This window comes from Aphelocoma coerulescens (assembly GCF_041296385.1).
Source record: "Aphelocoma coerulescens isolate FSJ_1873_10779 chromosome W unlocalized genomic scaffold, UR_Acoe_1.0 ChrW_unloc_scaf_1, whole genome shotgun sequence".
In the NCBI taxonomy this organism is placed as follows: domain Eukaryota; kingdom Metazoa; phylum Chordata; class Aves; order Passeriformes; family Corvidae; genus Aphelocoma; species Aphelocoma coerulescens.
Genome location: NW_027184080.1, coordinates 6,964,895 through 6,988,209, shown reverse-complemented (window position 1 = coordinate 6,988,209; position 23,315 = coordinate 6,964,895). Strand labels below are relative to the sequence as shown.

The window sequence follows — 23,315 nt, the reverse complement described above, 5'->3', positions numbered from 1 at the left end:
ACTGTGTTGCGAAGTGGTGCATCAGGATGCTCCTTGGGGATTTCTACCAAAATTTCCACCTGCTGTAAGTCATTATTTTTCTCTGAGGGAACAGACCCAAATTTCATTTACAAGTCCGCAAAATATGCTCAGTGTGCTTCATTGATACATGTTCTAGGCCATTCTGGTCTCATTTTCACTTCAGTGTCTTCCCATAGGTCTTGTGTGCCACTGAACTATCAGGCTGTGCATCATCATGTTGAGATGAGTTTGTATTCAGCTTTTAAATGTGCTTTGAGAAAGTAAAGGTTAAAGCATTCTTATGTAGTAAAGACTTCAGAAACACACTCTTAACATTTTCTTGGAATTAGAATAATTTTGTTTTTATTGTTTTTTCTGGGTTGTTTCTTTACTGTGCGTAAAGCCAGATACCTCAGTCTACTAAAAGCAGTATGCCCCCTTTGCCATGCTCTCGCTACATTTGAGCTCCTGTCCTTCTGTCACGGGGCTGACCAGCCAGCACAGACACACCTCCCTTGTGAAACCTGTGTTCTGGATGAGGCTGACTGAAAGCTTAATTGGGTTTAAACTCTGAATTCGGACTTCCAAACTTTGATAGGACTGGAAACTCAGGCCTTAAATAGCTCCAAATCCAAAGTGCTGAAAGGTGACCCTTGCTGTTTTGCAGCTTGTCCTAAAACACACTGAAAACAAGACCTGTCAGATTATCCACAGCTTAAAAATCATTAAGCAGATATTCTTTGAAATGCATTGCATGAATTGGAACTTCCTTTGACACTGAACTGTGCCATAAATCAAGTCCCTCCTGATGGGAGAGAATTTTCTAAAAGTCCTTGCAAGGAGTTTCAAAGATAAACCGAGACTTTTCCTTGATTTTCAATGCTTCCAGATAGTTGTTTATTAAGTCTTATCAGAGGAACAGAGTCACTAGCATGACCCAGGTACAGCATAGAGAACAGAAAGCAGGAGTGAAGTCTCTCTATCAAGATTTACACAGCCTTTTAAAGATATTTTAACCAATGGTTACTAAAAACGTACATTATTTTCACTTTCCTACCAATTATTCAGTAACACGGCCAGGAACTGCGGAATTCTCTATCCAATCATTCCAAACTACTTTTACTGCAGAACATGGAGTAGTAGAAGAAGGAGAAGAAGGTTTAGAGAACAACAACAATGCTCCATTTTGATATTTTTTACTCATCTATTTACTACAAAGAGAAGCCCAAATCCTCTAAATTTTTCACCCTGTGACAATCTTACATAATAGTCTATCACCTAATTCACACCACTGTATTTTCTAGTTCTTGTCTGATCGTTGGTAATTTTTTTCCAAGGTTGGAGGTTAAAACAGTGTTGTTCAGGGGGGTAAGAACCCTTAAAAACAGGCAGAGAAATATTCTCAGCACTCTGGGTTCCTACATCCCCCCCTCCTGTTTGAACCAAAAACACTTCCTTGACAGCTTTGTCCGTGGCTCGTCTAGCACAGTGAAGTATACAAGGTACAAATACTAAAAGAATTACAACAATAGTTAAAACATACAAGCCTATCTTCAAAATTTTTCTCCATAAGGGTGTAAGGTCAAACCAATTGAACAAATCGTTCAATGATGATCCGCTTTCTTCTCCAAGTTTAGCTATTCCATCTAATTGCCGTATACTTTCATGGATGGATTTCGAATGATCCGACAAATTCATACAACACATTCCTTCAAATTCGTCGCATCCATGTCCATGCACTAATAGAAGATAATCAATTGCTGCTCTGTTCTGCAGAGTCGTTTGTCTCACACTCTGAACATCAGTTAACATATTGCTCAGTGTGAGAGAGACAGCACGAGAGTTCTTACTTAGCCAACAGCCTAATTGATCCAATTGTCTTAAGGCTGCTCCTGCAGCAGCACCAGGTAAAAGGAGAGCTGCAGAAAACCTTTGTCCAAAATTCCAAGCTGTAAATTTGTCATTACAATCAGATTTATATTGCTCAACAAATCTTTTTTCCCTACTCTTATGTTCTTTTATCATTTTTGCGTTTGGCGTTAGCAAAGAAAGCTTTCCAAAGCTGCATGGACTGCCTTTGACATTTGAGGGAATTGCATGCCAAATTCTGTCTCCAAAAATGAGAAACATTCCTTGTCGCAATTGTAATGGATCCTGGTTGAACATTGTGCTCATCTTTACTGTTGAATTGCACCAAGATGTTGCATTTCTATATATTTTATCATTTGGACTGACATCTGTTATCTTGTCTTTATTTTGTTTCAACCCTGGAGAACTGAATACTACACAAAACTCCATTTTTATTGAACTAAGAATTTCCAATTCCTGAGGTTTGTAAGGAGCCTCCGGAAGGGATTTGGTCCAAGCATCCCAACTTTCCACTGGATTTGAACCGAATTGTGAAAGTTTTAGATTAGCATGTTTGGAAGGTGGCCATTTGTCTGCTAGTAGACCGACCAAACATGTTGAAAATGGCTTCTTTGACCTTGAGTGAGTTAGACAAATGGTATCTAGGCCTGATGCATTGGCCAAAGTCTCCCAGACATTTTCTTTTGGTTGCTTTACTGGGAAAGCTGCATTGCTTAAGGCAATCAGTGAGATGATAAGGCACAAGTGTAATACCTGATTGAGCTTCATTCTCAACACCTTTATCCCACATAGGAATCTCTGATCTGTAACACAACTTCTAACACACTCTTATATACAAAATTTACACCATTAACTTTCCCACTTTTTACATAAGACTCAGTCCACAGTTCTTGCACAGAAAGACAAATGATGTCTGTGGCATCGACAGTAGTGTTGACACTGATTCACGTCTGCGTGCTCGCCTCCTTGTTCCCGGAGTCAATTCCTGCTTGTTTCTGGACTTGATAAGGTTTCACGTTTTTTGCTGGAATCCACTTCGGTCCTGCACCTGTTGAGACACAAGCATACCCTTTGCCCCAAGTTATTAGTTGAAATGGACCCTCGATCTTTCCTGTCTCTAAATCTTTGATCAAGACTAAAGGATTTTCTCTCAATTTTGCCTGAGTACTATTTGAAAAATGGCTGATAACTGGTGGAGTAGGTCCTGCAAAGGAGCTATTCAAGAAGTTTAAAACGTACAAAGCTTTGTTCAACTGCATCTGAGGCGTAGCCTCTGCTTCCCCCCTTTTCTGTTTATCCAAAAGGGATTTTAAGGTATGGTGTGTTCTTTCAATGATAGCTTGGCCAGTAGAAGAATTAGGAATGCCAAATATATGACAAACACCCAAATTTTTCAAAAACGTGTCAAGGGTTCGTCCTCTGTAAGCTGGACCATTATCTGTTTTAATTTCCTGAGGAACACCCAATGCTGCAAATGCTTGCAAAAAATGTCGACATGCATGTTTCGCTGTTTCGCCTACATGTAGGGAAGCAAAGACTGCACCTGAGAAGGTGTCCACAGATACATGAATATTTTTAAATCTCACAAAAGATGGGTATTTTGTAACATCTGTGTAGTGGTTAGGTCCAAAATACTCATTACTGTTCATCTTCTGTGAGATAAGAATTAGGAGAAACGCAAAGCAGGCACCAATCTTGAAAGAATATAAAGAAGTTTATTAACAGACCTAAAAGGAGAAAAAAAAAAAATCATACCACACCTTCAGAACGCTTCTCCTCCCCCTACCTTCCTCCCTTCTCTCACTGACAATGTAAAAAGACAACCCTTAAGATGTTCAGTCTGTTTACCACTTCCATAATAACCTTGTTCAGCCCATTTAGGAAGAGAAGTCTCTCTTGCTCATACTATGAAAACATTATCACAACAAGACAGCTGTCCACTTCCAAATAACTCTGTTCAGTCCATTTAGGAAGAGGAGTCTCTCTGCTCGCATGAGAGTCCCTTCCCCCGACTTGCAGCTTTTCCCACAACTGCTTTCGAGGGTCCACTCTTGAAGGTTTTTGGGGTACAATTTTAAGGTTGAGCCGTTCAGAAACAAAAGTTCTCTTCACCCATCTCTGGGAGCATTTCATCTCTAAGAATAGAGGCCCTTCTCCTTCCCTGGGAGCAAAGGGTCTCCCTCATCTTCATCTTTAGGACTATCTCTGGGAGCATGTCTAGGAATTGAAGTTTTCTCCTTTCCCATTTGGAGCAAAGGTCCTCATCGCTTCCATCTCTCCCTGTTCAGACTTCTCATGAAATTACAGCTGCCTCAGCATCTGCCCATCTCAGTGCAGGTGCTTTTGCTTACGAGTTGAACACTCCACCCCCCATATCTTCATGAAATTACGAGTACTCTGATATATCATAGCTTCACAACAGAATTTCAGCTTTAAGCATCTCCTCTTTCTCTTCCCTCAGGTTTTCAGCTCTTCACAGCAATAAAAGGGTTAATCTCACCTCGGCCTTGCAGCTGGAATGTGGCTTATTGCAGTGGAGGGGGGGGGAGAGCCGAGCTGCTCCGGCTGCCCACAGCCCTGCTTTGGGGGGGGTTCCGCGGGTGGAGCACGGCCCATCGGCTCCAGGATGGCCGTGGCCCGACCCGGCCTGGGCCGAGCAGGGCCTGGGCCGGGCCCACTGGCCCCCGCATGGGGCCTGCAGCCACCTGTCCCAGCACCAGAAACAAGAGAGAGAGAGCCTCTGCCTCGGAGTTTCCTATTCTTAAGTGTGCATCACAGAGGCGGTCACAACCTTAAGTGGCTTAAAGAATTGTCCATATTCAAACTGGCCAGCTGATAGGTTCTATCAGGTCCCAGAGGAAGCTGTAAGCACCCCTTGGCAAGGACATCACTTCCGGGACTATGCTTGCTAACCCATGACATTCTGTCTGCCATAATTTCAGGTTCTGCAATCCTCTTGGATTGACTGCTCCTGTGGATACAGGAGGTTGCACAAGCTGACAGTCTGGACAGGCACTTATGATGGCCTTCGCTTGATCTTTAGAAATGCGAAATGTCCACATCAGTGCTTGTGCGTGCTGATGAAAAAATGCATGACTCAGTTTTGCTTGCTCAAAAATGTTCAGCAAAGTGTTTGAAATGACCATGGTCAATTTGTCTGCTTGTGCATTTCCTTCTACCAAAAATCCCGGAAGAGAAGTGTGTGCTCTGTTGTGGGAAATAAAATATTTGTGTTCTCTCTGATCTAATAATTTTTTCAGGCACAAAAGATAGGAACACAGATTCTTATTATCAACTTCTTTCCAAAATGATCCTTCTATTCATTAAATTATATTTGCCACGTAAGCCGAATCTGTAATTAGATTGAATGGTTCTTGAAACAAATGAAATGCTCGAACGACTGCTGCTCATTCCACAATCTGGGTGAGCCTTGTAGTACCTGAATAGCTGATTCCCATCCTTTTGTAGTTGCATTCTGCCATGTTATCACTGACTTCTCTGTTTTCCCTGAACCATCAGTAAATAACGTTATTGCATCTAATGGCACTTCACTTATCATAGGTTTTTCTCTAAAGCCTATTTTTGCTTGTAGCAGTTTGTGGCTTGGAAAATGAATTGAGCAAACACCTGAGTAATCTAACAATGCAACCTGCAAATCATCTGATTTTTGCATTGCCCAATCAAAATATTTCTTTTTCAAAGGCAGATAGATTGTCGTGAAATCCTTGCCTGCCATTGTTAGTAACCTTGCTCTAGCTCTGATTATAATTTGAGCTACCATTTCTAAAGTTGTGAAAATTGTTTTAGGGGATCTGTAGGGCAGAAAAATCCACTCTAATATTAATAAAGGATCTCGCTGTGATGAGTCCCATTGAAATATGAGACCATACAGTTGCATATTTTCTCCTAACACTGCAAGGAAAAATGGTTGGCTCAGTATAAAGCGATGTGCTTGTCTCTGTTGAAGAGCTTTAGCAATCTTTCCAAGAGCTTCTTGAGCTTCAAGTGAGAGGGTTCTAGGCGAATTGATATTACAGTCTCCCCTCAAGAGACTAAAAAGTGGTGCAAGTTCATCATTTGTGATTCCCAAGATTGGTCTGATCCAGTTGATCTCTCCCAAAAGATATTGTAGATCTTGCAGATTTTTAACTTGAGTTCTGACTTGTATTTTCTGTGGTCTTATTGCTTGCTCTGTAAGTCTCCATCCTAAATATCTCCACGGTGAATTTTCTTGAATTTTTGAAGTAGAGATTTCCGATCCGGCATTTTGGACTTCTGTAATCACACTGTCATGAGCTTCTTGTCGCTCTTGTTGTGTGGATGCTGCAATGAGCAAATCATCCATATAATGAATAATTATTGCTTGTGGATATTTCTTTCGCGCTGGATATAAGGCTCGTGCCACAAACCATTGACAAATGGTTGGAGAATTTTTGAGACCTTGTGGAAGAACAAACCAATGATATCTTTGCAGAGGTTCTTGTCTGTTGATGCTCGGGACAGAAAATGCAAATCGAGGAGCATCCTCTGGATGAAGTGGGATGTTGAAGAAACAATCTTTGAGATCAATGATTACAAGTGGCCAATCTCCCGGAATCATGAAGAGAGATGGAAGTCCAAGTTGAAGTGGTCCCATTTCTTCAATGACCTCATTAATCTTTCTGAGGTCATGGAGCAATCTCCATGAACCGGAGGTTTTCTTGCAAATCTTGAATACTGGAGAATTCCAGGGACTATTAGTTGGTTTTATGTGGCCTTTTTGCAATTGTTCTTTAACAAGACTCTTGAGAGCACTCAGTTTCTTTTCTTCCAGGGGCCACTGGTCCACCCATACAGGTTCGTCTGTTTTCCAGGTTAATTTCAAGGTGGTGAGTGCTGCAGCAATCCCTATTAAAAATCTACTTCTGTTTTTGTGCCCCATTGTGATAAGATATCTCTTCCCCATACTGTGATGGGCTTCTGCACAATGAAAGGATGAACGATTGTTGTCTTTCCTCCTGGTGCTGAAACAACAATAGCATGCTCACTCTGCAGGCATAGGGTATTTCCTCCAATACCTGAAAGTGAGTTCAAAGGTGCCCTCAAGCGCCATTCTTTGAGCCAAAAGAGATAAGAGATGACTGTAACATCTGCACTGGTGTCCAAGATTCCCTTGATTGAGATTGTCTTGTCTCCACATGTTAAGCTACAAACGAGCACAGGTTGATCACGGCCTATCTGCTTCATCCAACTGTCATGAATATCCACGTCTTCAATGTCAACTGAAGCTTGTTGATCGGTCACTGGCATGATCTGTTCTGTTGCATGAGATGGTAAAGCAATAGCTTTGACTATTGGAGTATTTTCTGGAATAACCAGTGGAGGACGTAAAGGTTGAGCCCAAACTGTTAGCTCTTCATTTTGATCTGCTGAAACAATTGATGGATAAACAATGAGCCCTATGATGCTACATCTTTCCTTGCCTACAATTAAAAAGTCTTATCTCTTCCAAGATGTTCCAGTGACCCCTGTGGGTATCACTGCATGATTTTCATTCATAAAACATACTAACTTGGAAGTTGCCAATTCGCATTGCACCCCTGGTGGTAGCAATTCTGGGTCACTGGGAAATCTACAGATGGTCCGGCTGACAGAGTTTGAGTGACCTTCTCCGATAACTGCATTCCCCGTGGGATTACGGATTGAGCCGTTGCCATCACTTGTGTCATAGCGTGTTGGTGTCCCGCGCTCCTTTTCAAGTTTCCCGGAAGTGACAAAAGATTCCCATCCACATCTGTTCTTGCGCAACATTGATTGGCATGATGCTTTACTCTTCTACATCTTGGACAGAGGCCTGACGTTTTCACATTTTTTTCAGGTCCTGGACAATACTTTTTCATGTGTCCTTATTTTCTGCATTTAAAGCATGGTCTCCCAGTGAATTCTGCAGCCATCACTTCTGTGGAGTTACTTCGTTGCAGATCTGAACGAAGTGCTGCTACTTGCTCTTTAAGAAGTTTTCCAAGTTCTTGTCCAAAAGCATTTGCTTGAACTGTTGCAACATGCTGAGGTGTACCCACCTTACTGCATGCTTCTATCATTTCGGCTATGGTCGCTTGACCAGGTATAGCACTGATTATATGTTTGCACTCTGCATTAGCGTTTGCAAAAGCGAGACCTTGTAGCAGATATGGTTTTGCCGCTTCATCACTGACTTGTCTGTCCAAGGCTTGCTTTAGACGATCAACGAATGAGGTAAAAGTTTCAGCAGGACCTTGCTTTATTTCTGTGTAAATGCTTTCTGGGGTTCCAGTAGGTGTGTGAGAAATGAGACAACTCTTAGTTAGATAAAAAATTAAAATAATTTATTGAAAACGGAAAAATGGAAAAATTACAGAAATTAGAAAAATATAAAAATTTGGGATCCTATGGCTCGATAGATGGTATGCCCCAGGAGCGCAGGGATTTTAGATCTTCTGGCTGAGACAGCACTGGACCTCAGGTAGAGAAAAAGGACTTGCAGTGCTGGGCTGGCTTTTGGCTGGTCCAAAAGCAAAAAAATTACTAAAGGTTCCTTAATAGGAGTAGGCTTTCCCAGCACTGATGTCCACCACAGCTAGGCTGGAGAGAGAAAAGGGGCGTGTCTCTGGCTGCCTCATTGTTTTATAGTGCCTTTGCTCCGCCCCAGTCTGCCCACAGCCCGCCCCTTCGGTTGAAAGTGATTGGTGTTTTTCCCTTTGACAGATCATCTCCGTCCACCAATGGCTCATCGTTGTCAGAGGGGTGGTAGTAGTTGAGATAAGGGTGCTACAATGCCTTCATTAAAATTCAGGTTGCCATGGAGCTTGCCTACAGGGTAATGGCTATGGGGCTAAAAGTAGCTGCTGGCTGTTAGAACTGGGGTTTTTATGAAATTTGCCTTGGAACCAAAGTAGAAGTAAAAACACCTAAAAAAAGTATTAAAATACATCCAACACATCTTAAAACACTTGTAAAAGTATACAGTAAACATAGGAAAGATAACTCTTATGGTGTACAGGTGGTTTGAAGTTTGAAAAGGGAGCATTAAGTTGGGAATTTTAACTGGGGAATTTTTAACTGGGAAGGGTGCAACTCTCTTAATAAACTACTTTGAACAATTGAAAACACTGATAATGGAACTTGATTTTTGTACCTGGGCTGATGGGTTAATTTTAGCATTCAATTAAAAAATATTTAACTCAAAATTAATTAATTAAAGCACTTAATATGCAAAGACCAAGCACAAATAGGGATTTCACGTATGACAAGTCCCCCCTTTTTCTCTTAGGCTCGCATCTTTGGTCTTTGCATTTAAGTGAAGGTGGATAGCTCTTCAGGGATAGATTCAAGCTCTTTAAAACTGTCCCACATTTGCTGGGCAATTTTTCTTTCCTTTTTGGTTTTCTTATTATTATTGATATACATGATCTTTCGAGTGGATGGTGGATACTGCTGTTGTCCTTGGAGATCTTGGATTAGTGGCATGCTTTGGACGACAGTGGTGATTAGATGGATGAAAACAAGGGATTAAACAAGGGAGAAAAATAAGTCCTGTAAGGGAAAGTCCAACAATAATTAAAACTTTCTTCCACCATTCTCCTTGGAAAATATTTCCCCACCATTCAGAAGTGATCAAGGGCTGCCATTTCTGCACTGGAACATGGGCTAGTTTCCTGATGTTTTGGGTAATCTTGGTGATGGCTTCACTGTGATCATCAATGTGGATGCAGCAGTCTGAGGTGTTAAACTTGCCGCATACTCCACCTTCTTCTGCTAGTAAATAGTCCAATGCCAGCCGATTTTGGTACACGGCTGCTCGAGTTTGCCCTTGCTGTGTGTTAAGCAGTTCAAGAGCAAGAGAGGTCTCATTAGTGATTACCTCAATTAGTGCTTGCAGTCTGATGATCCGGTTTAGCATGTAGATGGGAGTTCGGTACCCCCAGCTCCCATCTTGTGCCCATGTTGCAGGTCCATTAGGATCCTCTCAGCTGGCCACTCTTCTTCTCCCCATCTCTGGGTCCCTCCTATTACATGTCTCTTAGTACGGGAAAGTTCATCGTAAAGGGAGATTCCAAGGTGGGCTCCAGCGTTTTCAGCAAGTAGGAAGAAGTTTGGTTGAATGGCTCCAAGAGTGCAGCTCCCTTTCCAGCGAGGTGGTAAGTTGGAATAAGCTCGGTTACCACAGATCCAATAGAGGTCTTGTGGTGCTTCCCAGAAGTGGGGTTGTATACTTGCTGCTGTGATCCAGTACTTGGAAATTTGTGGCAGGACAGAGTATGGATTTCTGTTGCAAAATGAATCGACGACTTAGGTGAGGAGAGACATTGCAGGCAACCGATACGATTGATATATGCAAGCTCCGTTTATTAGCAATACAAAGGCACTTTATATAGAGTATTGAATACAAGCTTATCAGTTCTTTAATTAGTTGAAACTTATAAAAGCACATTCTGACCTCTACATAATTGGGTTAGATAAAAGACTACATTTGGCAAGCTTCTTATTGTTTATGCTTTGTCTTGAGAGATCAAAGATCTTCCTCCCTTCTTAGAGATGGTCCATCTTATCAGCACAGCTGCACCTCTCAAAAACTCCCTTCTGGTTCCCAGGTTGGTTTCTCACACAGGGATTTGTCTCATGTAGAATTTTTCTCACACAGGCCTTTTTACTTGTACAGTTGGATTATTGATCCAATAATTCTATCAATGAGCCATGTCCCTGCTCCTCTAACCATTCTCCAATAGATTTCCTTGATCCCAACACTGCCAGAGGTTTTTAACGGGATTCAAAATGCAATTTTTGTTTTTAACCTTTTCTGCAGACCAGAATACATCTGGTTCTTGGGGTATCCACCAGTGTTTTTGCCCATCAGTTACCAGGTACCTTTTGCATATTGTCTCACCAACTTCTTCTAAAAATTTTCTTCCTTTCCTCCAGATGCATTCTTCTCCAATAACAGAATTGCTTAGCAGCCAGGTTTCATTGTCATGTCGGGTTGTGGGGGAAAGATTACTCAGTCGGAGTAAATCGGAGGGTCCAAGACTGACTCCCTGCCAAGGCCAACTTTCTGATTCCAAAGTTCCTCCACACACCCAGCAATTTGTTAAATTTAGCTGTTGTCCAATCCTTTCTGCCAGGTCAATAAATAAGTTTTTCCTTTACATCAAAGGATTGTTTTCTTTTTGTTTTTCCTTTTCTTCTATGACCACCTCTTGGATCAGGTCGGTGTCATAGGTCTTTCTTTTTAACAAATCTTCTGTCCTGGTTTTATATCTAAAATTGAAACAGAGCGAATTGTCTTAGGAGGGGCACTCTCCCTTCTGCTTATGTATTTGGGTGCCAATGTTTCTGCCAATCCAATACCTGTGACCTTTTTCTGAGCAGATACTCAGCCCTGTTATGTTGTAACAAGATGGATTAACATAAGTATGTGCTCAGAAAAAGTGTCGAATTTGGAATGAGCTTCCTTCTGCCTGATACACAGTCTTGTAACATTTGTTACAGCGGCTGTCGGCTGCTTGTGTGAAGGGATGCCAGAGGACCCAGAGACAGATGACATTTAGTAGCAGGATGTTGCTCACTTTCCCCTTTAGGCAGACCCGGGAGGAGCTGTCAGCATTTGGGTTGCCTCTGCTGGTGGGGCTTGTCATCTCTGCTTCTTTAGTCCTTTCTTTAGGCTTCTCACCTTCAGAAGGTTCTTCAGTGATCTCAGGCTCCTGGAAACTCATAGTTATTTTGGGGTTGGCCTTGTCAAAGATTAGAGTTATCATGCCTGTAATTTTGGAGTCTGATTGGACTGTTATTGAAAGAGAATGCTGGCTTCAAATGGAGCCTTACTATACAGTTGATGTGACAATATGGTTGTGTGAAGGCAGAGTCTGTAAAAGGGAATAACAAAGAACAGAATTAACAGCGAAATATTTTCAACTTAATTTAACAACTTGTAGCTAGCACTTATTACCGAGGTATAACTGGGGATAAACTGCACTTATTAACAGGGTATAACTGGGGAAGAACTGGGAGTACAGGGTTTTATTAACTTGGACTGAGGGATGCTGAGTGGAGCTTTCAAACAGGGTGTTTAGTTTGATGGTTTGTCTGGAGGTTTCTTTTCTTCAATTGGTGGTGCTACCAGACCCTTCACTCTCTTGACGTGTGTCCAGCCCTTTTCAAATGTTCGGACAGCTGTTTCGGTGGTTAGCTGGACCTGAAATGGACCTTCCCAAGATGGGGTTAATGACTTTTCTTTCCAGGATTTTATTAACACCCAGTCACCTGGATTGATGTGATGTAAATTAAAATCAAGTGGGGGAGTTTGTGGAAGAAAACCTCTTTCCCTTAGCAACTCCAGATTTTTGGCAATTATCTGTACATATTGTTGTACATTGGTGTTTCCACACTCTTTCACATTTAGCTCTTGTGGTGTAGCAAGGTAGGGCAATCCATACAACATCTCATATGGTGAACAACCCAAATCAGATCTTGGCTGTGTTCTAATTCTAAGAAGAGCAAGTGGAAGGCATTTTACCCAGGTCCATTTTGTTTCCAGCATTAATTTTGTGAGGGTGTTCTTGATTGTCTGGTTCATCCGTTCCACTCTCCCAGAGCTCTGCGGATGCCACGGGGTATGTAATCTCCAATTTGTTCCTAATTGCTGAGCCAATTGTTGTACAATTTGGGAGGTAAAATGGGTACCTCGATCCGAATCTATGCGGTGGACTATCCCGTAACGGGGGATAATTTGCTCGAGGATCACCTTACTCACTGTCTGGGCCATTGCATTGACAGTTGGAATAGCTTCCACCCAGTGAGTAAGGTGATCATCGATTACCAATAGGTATTTCCACCTCTGGACAGGAGGCATTTCTGTAAAGTCAATTTGAATGTTTTGGAAAGGCCTGATTGCTAATTCAATTCCTCCGCCAGTGTTCTTTTTCATTACCTTTTTGTTAACTTTTTGACAGATTACACAGTCCCGGGTTATTTGGTTGGCTATTTCATAAACACCAATGCATCCAAAAGTTGTGAGGTAGTGATCCGCCAGAGCCTTTGAACCCCAATAATTGCTTTGGTGGATATTTTGTAGAATTTCTCAGGTTAAATTTTTGTTTAAAATTTGGCGTTTATCTGGTAAATACCAGCGGCCTTGAGAATCCTCATTAGCTCCAATTAAAACTAATTTTTGTTTTTCCTGATCAGTAAAAATGGGCGTGGGTAAAATGTTAGTTTGTGGAATAGTGTCAGTTGTGGTGGTGTTGGTTGGAAGTTGGTTCACTTCCATGACTTTTACCTCTTCTTCCACTGCTGCTTCTTTTGCTGCCAAGTCTGCTAGGTTGTTCCCTCGAGCTTCTTTTGTGGTTCCTGATTGATGGCCTGGAATATGCACCACTGAGATCACCTGAGGCAGTTGTAGTGCTTTTAGAATTTTTAGAATCAATTCCTTATGGAGGATATCTTTCCCTTTGGTGTTTAGGAACCCCCTTTCAGACCAGATTTTTCCAAAGGTGTGGACAACGCCATAAGCGTATCTGGAGTCGGTGTAAATGGTCCCGATGCTTCCGGCCGGTCGGTGGAGTGCTTTTTCTAGGGCATAGAGCTCACAGACTTGAGCTGACCAGGTTGGTGGCAATTTGCTCTTTTCTAGCATTCACATCTGGTGTCCATCGACCACTGAATAGCCAGAGCATTTTTTTCCATCTACCACTCAAGATGACCCATCAATGAAGAGGATTTCCCCTTCATTGAGGGGACAGTCCACCAGGTCCTCTCTGACTTTTGTTTGGATGTCAATTATCTCAATGCAATTGTGTTCAATTTCTTTTTCTGATGGGGTCCCATAAAGAAATTGGGCTGGATTTTGGTGTGCACATACAACTAGCCTCAGGTGGTCCGAGTGCATGAGAATGGCTTCATATTTGACTATTCTTGGGTCAGTTAACCACTCTGCAGCCCTGTGAGCTAAAATGGTTTTGATTGAGTGTGGTGTATGCACTGTCAAGTCTCCACCAAAAATGTTTTTGGCTCTCCGAGACCAGAACGGCTGCTGCAGCAATGGACTGGATGCAGACTGGCCATCCTCTGGACACTGGATCTAGTAATTTGGAAAGGAAAGCAACTGGCTTCCTGACTCCACCCCACTCTTGGGTCAAGACGCCATAGACAATTCCCTTCTCCACATAAACAAATAGATCGAAGGGTTTTTCTAGCGAAGGGAGGCTTAAAACAGGTGCTTTTGTTAATTTCTCTTTCAAATTTTGTAATTTCTGTGTGTCTGAATTATTCCAATTAAAAGGTTCTTCTTCCATTAATTTTTCATATAAAAATTTGGCAGATTGTGAATACTGATCGATCCACAGTCTGCAGTATCCAAATAGGCCTAATAATTGCCGAATTTCTCGTTTTGAAGTTGGAGGTGGTAAATTTAGGATTCCTTCTACTCTTTCGGCACTGAGGTTTTTTGTGCCATGGCCAATTAGATGTCCCAAATACTTCACCTCCTGTAGCACAAATTGTAATTTAGGTTTTGACACCCTCAGCCCGTTCCTCCCTAGAAAATTCAGTAACGGAATTGTAGCAGTCCTTACCGTAGACTCCTGTTCCCCAGAGAGGAGCAGGTCATCTACGTACTGAGTTACCTGAATCCCTTCGGGTGGAGAAAAGGAACTTAGCAAATCTTCTAGCGCTTGGCCAAAGAGTGTGGGTGCCTCGGTGTAACCTTGAGGCAGGCGAGTCCAGCGCAGCTGCTGCTTCCGTCCAGTGTCCGGATCCTCCCAGGTAAATGCAAAGATGTCTCTGCAATGAGAATCTAGAGGACATGACCAGAAAGCATCTTTAAGGTCAATAACAGAGAACCAGGCATGTGCTGGGGGTACCCGACTCAGGAGTGTATAGGGGTCCTGCACCAACAGATACCTGGTTTGGACTCTCCTATTGACCTCACGCAGATCTTGTACAAGCCGGAATGACTTATCTGGTTTCTGGACAGCCAAAATTGGAGTGTTGTAGGTGGACTTGCAGGTCTCGAGAATTCCATCTCGTAATAAGTCCATGATAACAGGCTTCAGGCCCTTTCTTTTGTCCTTGGAGAGGGGATATTGTGGTATCCGTACTGGCTGGCTATTTGGGAGCAACTCAATTGTTAGAGGTGTGATGTCCATTTTTCCCCGGTTGCCAGGTTTGGCCCACACTACCGGGTCAATGTGTTGCTCATCTACTAAAGATAAAACAAACAATTTAGTGGTCATTTTTCCGCCTTGCGGTATCACCCCAACTCTCAGAGGTATTTGGAAGACACGTCCTAAAAGATTGATCCCAGCTTGAGGTAGGTATAGAACGTCCCCTGTATGGGTGCGTCCTTGTATGGAAAAGGTTACATTTTTAATTACAGGAACAGCGAAGCTTTCACCATTAGCACCATATATATCTAATGTATCTTGAGAAATAAAACATCCTGGAGGTGTTTCAGTGACACAGGTTCTTTCAGCACCTGTGTCCACTAAAAACTCCACTTGTTGTCTCTGGGGTCCAGCTTCTAATTTTATCAAGGGCTCTTTAAGATGTTTTTGCCCCAGAGAATAGAGCCCCTGACCCCTTCAGTTGTTCAAAATTTGTCCCTCCATTTGGAGGGCTCCTTGGTCTCTCAGCTTTTTAAAACAGTACCAGTGCCCGTGGCCTTGTTTATTACAGTACGTGCAAATTAACCTCTTAGGTCCTTGAACAACTGAGCTAGATTGTAGGGTTGGTTGTATATTGCAAGTGCAAACGTGTGGCTGTTGCTGAGGGCAAATTTGGGTTTGCTGTTGTGGGATGCCCCCTTGGAAAGTTCTTTGTGTAGGAGGGTTGTGGATTGGAGTATTAGTGCTGTTATTCATTATTCGGCTTTTGGCCTTCATCCTGTCTTCATCCCTCCTAACAAAGACTTTTTGGGCTTCCTCCAGTAATTCATCCAGTTGCCTCTCTGGCCGTTTTTCTAATTTTTCCGATTTCCTCCTGATGTCAGGCCAGGAGTGAAGCACAAAATGTACTTTTAGCATAGTCTTACCACCTTCACTGTCTAGGTCAATTACAGAATAAAGTTGGATGTTGTTCCTTAACCGAGTCATCCAAGCTGTTGGGGACTCATCCTTTTCCTGTTCCCCACAAAATGCCTTTTTCATATTATTAACTCGGGGAACAACTTCTCTGATACCTTTTATAATTAGATTTCTGTAATCTTTCATGTTCCTCCTGCCCTCTTCAGAATTTGGATTCCATTCTGGGTCTGTCATTGGTAGTTTTTGTTCTCCAATCGGGCTCTGATTAGAATTATTTTCTCTGTCCCAGACTGTCACTCCTGCGGCTCTAATCAGTTTTTGTTCCTCAATGGTGAATAAAGAGTGCAGGATGGATTGTATCTCTCCCCAATTATAAATATTAGGGCCGAGGAATTGATCAAATTGGTCAGCTAGACCAATGGGGTCAGTCATTAGACTTTTCATCTCTTTTTTAAATTCTCGTACCTCAGATGAAGCCAGAGGTACAACTACATAACCAATTCCTCCTTGAGCATTTCCCATGGGTACCTCCCGAAGAGGTAAAATTTTAGACTCATGGGGAGTGCCAAGGCAGGTGGGACAGTCGGGTGTTTTAAATGATTTCTTTCTAGTGCAACATGCTGGGCCATCCTGGCTAGAAGAAATCCTTTGTCCGGTTGTCTTTTTGTGAGAGCAGGAAGGAACAGAAATTTCTTTTTCACTTTCATTCTCACTTTCTGAGTCCCTTTCGGTTGGGTGGCTTGATGAAGGAAGGACCCTTTCTTGTTCAATTTGGACCCTCCTTTCTGGAGGAGTTACTGGAGGAAGGTAGTCTAGGGGGTCCCACTTTGGTTGATTTAATTTAGGTTTTTGTTTTTCTTTCTCTTTGTGTTCTTCTGCAATGGAAAAAATTTGGTTTGAATTTTTATTAAGTCCAATTGAATTAGATTTAGTTTCCTCTTCCAATTCCCTTTTCTTGTCTTGTTCTTCATTTTGTTTTTGCCAATAATTTAACCAAATTTTAGCATAGTCTAATTCGTCAGAATGTTTTGGAGCTTTGTAATGTACATAAGAATGCAAAGCTTCACAAAGCCACTTTTCAGAAGACCCATACTTGGGCCATTTGAGCCCATCTTTGTTAATTTTATGTTTTGACCACTTAAAAACACAGTACCTAATCATTTGGCACTGGTCTTTTTCTTTAGTTAAAAGATTTTCTTCCCACTTTAAGAGCATTTGTCCTAATGGACTCTCTGGGAAGATTTTGTATTTCTTCATTGGGTCTTTCTTTTTGCTATTTGCTTGTCCCATTTTGTTACTGGGAAGCAAACAAGTAGCTTGTGCAGAAGTTTTTTTTTGTTTTGTTTTTTGGTTTTTTTAAATTAAATAAACCAAAGTATTATATTGTGTAAAACAATTAGAATATTGTATAAGAAGATAATATTACAAAATAACCTAAAATCATTACACTATCACAATATAAAATTACAATGGTAATAGATTTATAAGCATAAAATACAATACAACCAATGTAGAGAAAAGTAAGTAGGGATAGTAGATGTATAAGGGAATTAATGATGGTGAATCTGTGAGAAAATTAAATATGGTAGGCTGGTGAGAAAAACAAATATGGTGCACAAAAAATTAATTTTAATTATAATAAGAATAATTAATGTGTATTTAAATTGTTTAAAGTATGATTGAAATTTAGATAGCTTTATATATATGATACTTAAAACTTAAGAGACAAGAGTTGTCTTTATTAGCAAAGGAGAGGTAAATTTAAAATATTTATAATTTGCCTTTGTGTCCTCTATGAACAGTTCCCACTCAGCCCGGTCAGCTCGGGACACAGCAGGCTGCGGGGGCCAGCCTCTGATATCGGAGTGATCAGAGGTCTGGCTCGTGGGTCCTTCCAAGGGACCGCGGTGGTAAAGGCAGACGGCGGAGGAAAGGGGGCAGGCTCAGAGTTGGGTTAAATCCAGAAAGTTTATTGGTCCTCCGAACGGGGGGACCTCAACCACCAGGGGGTGCCCAATTCTGCGCACCTGCAGATCTCGTGCAAGGGATTTTATGGGGGGGGGGGGAGACAAGGGGGGGGTGTACAGATCAACCAACCAGGGAAGGGAAGGGTGCGGCAAACAGAACGAGGGACACGTAAGGGAACCAACTGTAACAGGGGAAGGGAGGGACTCCTTTCCCAGGACCAATCACCTGGCCCCCTGGCTAGAACTTTCCAGAAGCCTGGGAGGGGTGCCAGAGTGACAGACAGGGTCCTGGGAGGAGACAAAACTGTCATATAGGGTGATTTTAATAAAACAGGGGGGGCGCCAACTGGGGTACACCAAACTTAAGGAACATAGAGGGGAGACCCAGACTGAACCAAAGCAAACACACTCCCACAATAATTGAATTAAAGGAAAAAGATTATAATGAATAACACAAACAGTAATTCAAAATACCAAAGTGGTATCTTATGATTAAAGCAGATAAAGCAAATTACAACTATAATCCAATAACTCAAACAATCCGAACTAACAGAGAGTATAAAGGTGCTAGATAGCACTGACCACAAGAGTCCAACTAAAACAAGTTAACAACAAAAGGGTGCAGTTCAAATTAAAAAGACACAAAATGGCGGCCGTTCCCGCTGAAATTCAAAATTTCAAAATGGCGGGCGCTCCCGCCGAAATTCGAAATTTCAAAATGGCGGGCGCTCCCGCCGAAAAGAAAGAAAAGGAGGGGTTTAAAATGAGGTTTGTCCTCGGTTCTAGACCCGAGGAGACTGAGACACTAATAAAACTGAATTGGGGCTGCTCACACCCCTAAAACGTGGAAACCTCCCCCCAGAAAGGCTGACCGCCACACTCAATCTTCCCCTCTGTGTCTCTAAAGGGTGATCCCGCGTGGTGCCCTTAAAAATGAATCCTTTCAAGCACACTCACACTCACACTGGGGACGGCCAACCCCACACTCACTCTCACAAAAGGAATTCCACCCGGAGGTTTCCCCAAAAACTAGTAGCCCTTAAAAAGGGTTAGTCCCTAACTAATTTCCCTTTAAGAAGGGTTCAAGCCTTACCATGAAGTCCTTCTCCACCGGAGGTGTCCTTTCTCCACTGCAGTAATCCTTGTGGGAGCCCAGAAAATCCAAGGGAAAAAAAACCAAAAAAAAATCGCACAAATTCATAAATAATAAAATTAACCAAAATTCCTGGATTTTAGGGCAAAAAGAAGGATCCTGGACAAGCCACCAAAAGAGTTGTGAGAAATGAGACAACTCTTAGTTAGATAAAAAATTAAAATAATTTATTGAAAATGAAAAAATGGAAAAATTACAGAAATTAGAAAAATATAAAAATTTGGGATCCTATGGCTCGATAGATGGTATGCCCCAGGAGCGCAGGGATTTTAGATCTTCTGGCTGAGACAGCACTGGACCTCAGGTAGAGAAAAAGGACTTGCAGTGCTGGGCTGGCTTTTGGCTGGTCCAAAAGCAAAAAAATTACTAAAGGTTCCTTAATAGGAGTAGGCTTTCCCAGCACTGACGTCCACCACAGCTAGGCTGGAGAGAGAAAAGGGGCGTGTCTCTGGCTGCCTCATTGTTTTATAGTGCCTTTGCTCCGCCCCAGTCTGCCCACAGCCCGCCCCTTCGGTTGAAAGTGATTGGTGTTTTTCCATTTGACAGATCATCTCCGTCCACCAATGGCTCATTGTTGTCAGAGGGGTGGTAGTAGTTGAGATAAGGGTGCTACAATGCCTTCATTAAAATTCAGGTTGCCATGGAGCTTGCCTACAGGGTAATGGCTATGGGGCTAAAAGTAGCTGCTGGCTGTTAGAACTGGGGTTTTTATGAAATTTGCCTTGGAACCAAAGTAGAAGTAAAAACACCTAAAAAAAGTATTAAAATACATCCAACACATCTTAAAACACTTGTAAAAGTATACAGTAAACATAGGAAAGATAACTCTTATGGTGTACAGGTGGTTTGAAGTTTGAAAAGGGAGCATTAAGTTGGGAATTTTAACTGGGGAATTTTTAACTGGGAAGGGTGCAACTCTCTTAATAAACTACTTTGAACAATTGAAAACACTGATAATGGAACTTGATTTTTGTACCTGGGCTGATGGGTTAATTTTAGCATTCAATTAAAAAATATTTAACTCAAAATTAATTAATTAAAGCACTTAATATGCAAAGACCAAGCACAAATAGGGATTTCATGTATGACAGGTGGAATTTGTAAGATTGCTTTTTGCGCTGCTTCTTTGATATCTATAAGCACATTTCAAGGCAAAACCACTGCCTGATCTTCTGGTCTAGCATGAGGTTTGTCACCAGCCGATTGCTCTAATGTGAGAGCTGCATGTGGTCCTCCTGCATATTTTTCTCTCAGCTCACAAAGTGCTCTTCTCCATCTTGCATCCCATAGCAGGAGTTGTGCATCTGTAAGTATTGTCGAGGCAATACTTCTACAGTCAAAAGGTACCAAATCATAATCGTTAAATGTGCCTCTCAAAAGTTGTTTGAAGTATGAACTTCCTAGTCCATGATTCTTCACTGCATCCATTAAATCTTTGATCACTTGATGATCCAAAGGTTGCCATACAGGAGGATTTTGATTGTGTCTGGTATATGTAACCAGCATTACAATACTATCTGTTTCGGCCATAGTAAAATCTCTGTCTTTAAGTCCTCTTTTCCTAATACTTGACCAGTCTGTTGTAGCAGACGTATCTCTTGAAACATATCTGTCAGGTGAAACCATGTCCATACCAGCATTTTGTGAACTTGCAGCTTGATTGGACTGCAGGGATGCAGGTTCTTTTTCACCGAAGAATCCATGCATTCTATCTTCTTCTCCCCCTCCTGGATGAGGAATAGGGGGCGGTATTCGCGGCTGTGCACTGTAAGGTAATAAACCAGGAGTGGCTGAACCTGCCATCGCAGGTGGCTTTGATCTGGACACTGAAGGAAAGGGTACAGTGGATCTGGACAGGATACTGCCACCATGCGGGATGGGTGAGGGCTGGGGACCCAGTGCATCAACCTCTTGAGGTAGATAATCTCTTGCACATTCTCCGAGTTGGAAGTAAAGATGATGAACAAAGTTATCTGAAAGCTGAAAGCGATGGTGGAAAAATGAGGGATCAGATGCCTGTTGTTGTGGAATTCGAAGCTTTGAAGAAGGCATACGAGAAGTTAGAATTGTACTGCTCATTGTAAAAAAATAAGATGAAGCTTGAGAAGATATAGGAATGCCTTCTGAAGCTGTGATGGTCACCATATCCTCCCCACTGAGGTCCTGAACAGGCACTTGAGGATGAAAAAGTCTCATAAAATCAGCTGAACGTCCCTGAGAAGTTCGAGAAGAATGTGCATGAAGTGGAATGTCTCTCTCCGAGACCTCACTTTCAATAGGGATAATACGTGGTTCGTCCTGTTGTGATGGAAGAGGTGTCAGTATATATTTGAAAAAGTCCTCTTTCTCTTCTGGAGATAAAATCGATTTTGTTTCGCTGAAACCGTGTGGGAGATGTGGTTTAACATCGTGTGATTTTCGTGATAATTCTCTGAGTGGTGTTGTCAGAGCGATGACAGGGGGTACATGCGATGGTGACACGGTAGTTGCTGAAATGTCTCGGCTGTATGCCCTCGGCCGTGGCTGCGGTGCAGACACGGGCTGTGTTGACACAGAGCTGGTGTGAGGTGTAGCTGCTGAAGGTTTGTACGATGGAGCTGCAGTAGCCGATGGAATCGCAGGGCTGGCTGGAGGTGCTGTGCCCACCAGCCGCGCCGGCGTAGCAGCTGAGGCGTCTGTGCCTGGCAGACGTGCGGGGATAGCAGCCGGGACCAGGGGTGGGGCGGGGCTGGTAGTAGAAACGCTGGGGCCGAGGACTGGGAGCGCGGCTTGGCTGGAGCCAGGGGTGTGGCTGACGCCCTGGCCAGGGCTGGGGGCAGGGCTAGGAGCAGCTCGAGTCGCGAGCGGTGTTGCCGGGGTAACCGCGGTGCCTGAGGACGGGTGGCTAATGCCGCGCCGCGCAGGTGTGGAAGTGAGGTCTCCCGAACGCGGAAGTAAAGCTGGGTCGGCAGTGGCAGGCGTGATGACGTCAGAAGCAGGCACTGCTGCCGCGGCGGGCAGTTCAAACACGAAAGCGGCTGCGAATCCGTGCTGCGTGGGGGTAGCAGGAGGGCTAGATGGAAGCTCCGGGACCGCCCCTGGCCGCGCGCATGGTTCATCTGATGGGAGGACCCCGGGTTCGGGAGGTACGGACCTGCCCCTGACTTGCGCTGTAACGGGTGGTTCGGACAAGATGGAAACCACATCCTCCGAGGCAGACTCCGTCTTCAGGGAGATGGTCAGGGACCCCCCCGTCTCCCCCCCCCCCCCCCCCCCGCATGCGCGCGTGAAGGGAACTCTAAAATTGCCGTATCATGCTCCTCCGTCAGACCGATCAAAAGTTTTAATTTCGGGTCCGACGAGTATTCCAGTTCCGCTTCCGGAATGGCCGCACTCCCCCCGCCGCCTGCGGTGCCTGCATGAACTCATAATCGCTTTTGCTAAGAACCTCGGGGACTTTCGCACGAATATCGCATTTTCTGCCCGTCTCTGAGGGTGGGAAGGGTTCGAGCGGGGTTTTAGAATCTCCCGCTGCTTTTACGGGTGTCAGCGAAGTCTCCGCGGGAGTTTTAAACATTTCCTCTTAATCAGAAGCAGGAGGTGCCAGCTCTATAAGCGTTTCATAAATTACTCTAGCTGGTGGTATTAATTTCTGAGCCGTTTCATCTCTTAGACTCGTGTAATGGTATAGAATAGAATTAACATTCTCCCAAAAAGATGGTAAATACAAATCTCCAATTACTGCATCCGGAAACTCTCTTTTCACCCAGGACAGCAAACAACGTATTTCTTTTTTAGATTCTGGTAAGGGATGGTTACGAACTAGGTTTTCAAAACTATGTATTATATTTGCCTTCGCTTGGGACAGAACTGCACCCATAATTTGCTTCTTGGTCTAGTTTTGGACAGCTTACCGTGATTTTGATAGATGTTATCGGCTCGTGAAATCCCAGTCCGAGTTCCGTCCAGCAGTCCACAGCTCCTCCTCCCCTCTGTCGACCGAGGTTAGGAGATCCTGGAGTTTCAGGGCCGACCCCGGGGTTTTCTTTTCTTCTCTTTCTGGTCACGCGCTGCTGTCTAAAACATTCTGGGTTTCTTCGTTCTGATGAGGCCGAACACGGGGCACCAAATGACACTGAACCGGGCCATAAATCAAATCCCTCCTGATGGGAGAGAATTTTCTAAAAGTCCTTGCAAGGAGTTTCAAAGATAAACCGAGACTTTTCCTTGATTTTCAATGCTTCCAGATAGTTGTTTATTAAGTCTTATCAGAGGAACAGAGCCACTAGCGTGACCCAGGTACAGCATAGAGCA

The 23,315-nt window shown here is 43.1% G+C and overlaps 1 long non-coding RNA gene and 1 pseudogene across 1 annotated transcript; one reads left to right on the top strand and one right to left on the bottom strand.

Moving 5' to 3' along the window:
* LOC138102682 (homer protein homolog 1-like) overlaps positions 1 to 23,315 on the top strand; it is a 282,281-nt pseudogene that overhangs the window by 251,191 nt on the left and 7,775 nt on the right.
* On the bottom strand, positions 795 to 23,301 carry LOC138102684 (uncharacterized). The gene is made up of 3 exons (XR_011147475.1): positions 22,916 to 23,301; positions 18,963 to 19,010; positions 795 to 2,917 (listed from the first exon to the last, which is right to left on the bottom strand). It is a non-coding gene; the product is annotated as an uncharacterized lncRNA (long non-coding RNA).